At 43.6% G+C, this 2,500-nt stretch overlaps 1 protein-coding gene across 1 annotated transcript in view; it reads right to left on the minus strand.

Annotated features, from left to right (window-relative positions):
• LOC143290219 (uncharacterized) overlaps positions 1-2,500 on the minus strand; it is a 100,651-nt gene that overhangs the window by 87,838 nt on the left and 10,313 nt on the right. The gene's annotated exons all lie outside the window — the stretch shown is intronic.

Raw genomic sequence — 2,500 nt, forward strand, 5'->3', positions numbered from 1 at the left:
GGACAAGGGGAAGAGTAAAGAAGGTAGGGGAGGCTGACTGAACAGACAGATATAGTGACAGTGACAGTGGAGAGACATAGAGAGAGACTGACAGGGGAGGAGAGAGGCGTGTATATATATTGACAGTCTATACATGTTTGTTGTTTATAATTGATATGCGTGACATAATCACATGTTTTTCAATAAATGTGCACGATATGTGTTTTCAAATTTAGGGATGCTTTTCACAGTGTAAGACAGACCTGGAGAAAGCTACGCATAGATAGACTGATAGAAAGCCAGCCAGCCAGACAGATGGCAATAGACAGACAGGCAAGCAGTCACATAGAATAATAGACAGACAGGCAAGCAGTCACATAGAATAATAGACAGACAGGCAAGCAGTCACATAGAATAATAGACAGACAGGCAAGCAGTCACATAGAATAATAGACAGACAGGCAAGCAGTCACATAGAATAATAGACAGACAGGCAAGCAGTCACATAGAATAATAGGCAAGCAGTCACATAGAATAATAGACAGACAGGCAAGCAGTCACATAGAATAATAGACAGACAGGCAGGCAGGCAGGCAGGCAGGCAGACAAGCAAACCGGGTGTGTATGTGTGGAAACACCCTGAAAATCTGCCGGCATTATCGCAAATGGTGCAAATGTTTTCTTTCTTTCTTTTTTTTCTGTTTTTCGCCGTTTAATTCAGTGACATATCTATCTCCCTGACATTGACTGGTCACGTAAAATAATCTCTGTTTTTCGCCGTTTAATTCAGTTGCATATCTAGCTGACATAGACTGGTCACGTAAATTAATCTCTGTTTTTCGCCTTTTAATTCAGTGACATATCTAGCTGATACAGACCGGTCACCCGTGAAATAACCAATGATTATACTTTTTGTTGCTGACAATTTGAATCCTGTCTACCCGTTCAGACGTACGTACCTGCATGGCTGGGTAGATTAGCTGTTAATGTCAGTTTGAAGAACCCTTTGGCCTGATACTGAAAGTAAAATATTATTCTTACCGTTTTGTTTTGTTTTGTATTTTGTGGGGGTGAGGTGAGAGGCAGGGGTGTGGGTGGTGGGAGGTTGGGGTTGGGGTGGGGGGAGAATGGCGGTGGGTGGGTGGGTGGGTGGGTATTAATCAGACATTTTCAAACTGATATGTGTTAAAATGAAATTGAAGAAGCGACGTGGATGACTTTAACCATACTGCCCATGTTCCTTGTGTGTCAAACATTTATATGCGCGTTGCATCGTCTTCGAAAATCCTTTCAATATCGAACGTGCAAATCGATTTGAAAAAAAATCAAAAAACAAACAAACAAACAAAAAAAAACCCCCAACAAAAACAAAACAAAACAAAACAAAACAAAAAAACAGTTGTTGTTTCTGTCAGGAGAAAGAGAGAAAAATATTCAATTTCCATTTTTTTCTGTCCGTCTGTCTGTCTGTCTCTCTGTATCGACGTTTGTCATTTCTCTTTTTCTTTCTCTCAACCAATTCATTATTTTACGTGTTTCAGCTCTCTCTCTCTCTCTCTCTCTCTCTCTCTCTCTCTCTCTCTCTCTCTCTCTCTCTTCTTATCTCCTTCTCTCTTTCCTTATATATATCTCTCTGTCTCCGTCTGTCTGTCTGTCTGACTCTCTCCCCGCACCACCCCCCTGTCTGTCTGTATCTCTCCCAATCTCTCTCTCTCTGTTTGAGAATGTGTGCGATGGGTGGGTTGTTTTCACACAGACACAGACACAGACACAGACACACACACACACACACACACACACACACACACACACACACAGAGAGAGAGAGAGAGAGAGAGAGAGAGAGAGAGAGAGAGACAGACAGACAGACAGAGACAGAGACAGACAGAGGCGCGCGCGCGCGCACGCACACACACACACACACACACACACACACACACACACACACACAGAGAGAGAGAGAGAGAGAGAGAGATTCAAATGGTTTAATGACTTAAGCAACATGCTCATATCACCAAGTGGAAAACACGCTCCCCCCTCCTCCCCTCCCCCACCTCTTCCAACGTTCCCTCCCTCCTACACTTTTACGCTTTTCACAACATTCTTCTGCTTAAGAGAGAGAGAGAGAGAGAGAGAGAGAGAGAGAGAGAGAGAGAGAGAGAGAGAGAGAGAGAGAGAGAGAGGGAGAGAGAGAAAGGAAAAAATAAAAGACAATGAAAAAAGAAAACGAAAGTATGTTAATAAATAAAGAGACAGAAACAGAAACACGGAAGTCAATGACAAGAGAGTGGAGAGAATTGATTGACAGCTGCCCACTACCCCCACCCACCCCACCCCACCCCTCCTCCCCTCCTCCCCCTCCCTAAATCGCTGAATTATGTAAAGACACACTGGTTTTCCTGTTTAAGGACGCCTTTGGCAAGGTGGATTTCTCGAGATGCGCACAACTGAATGCACGCACACCAGTTAGGCTATATCCCGTTGTGAGCTTCCTCTTCATATCACTCACCCGAATGCTCGT

Source organism: Babylonia areolata, chromosome 15, assembly GCF_041734735.1.
Source record: "Babylonia areolata isolate BAREFJ2019XMU chromosome 15, ASM4173473v1, whole genome shotgun sequence".
Lineage (NCBI taxonomy): Eukaryota > Metazoa > Mollusca > Gastropoda > Neogastropoda > Buccinidae > Babylonia > Babylonia areolata.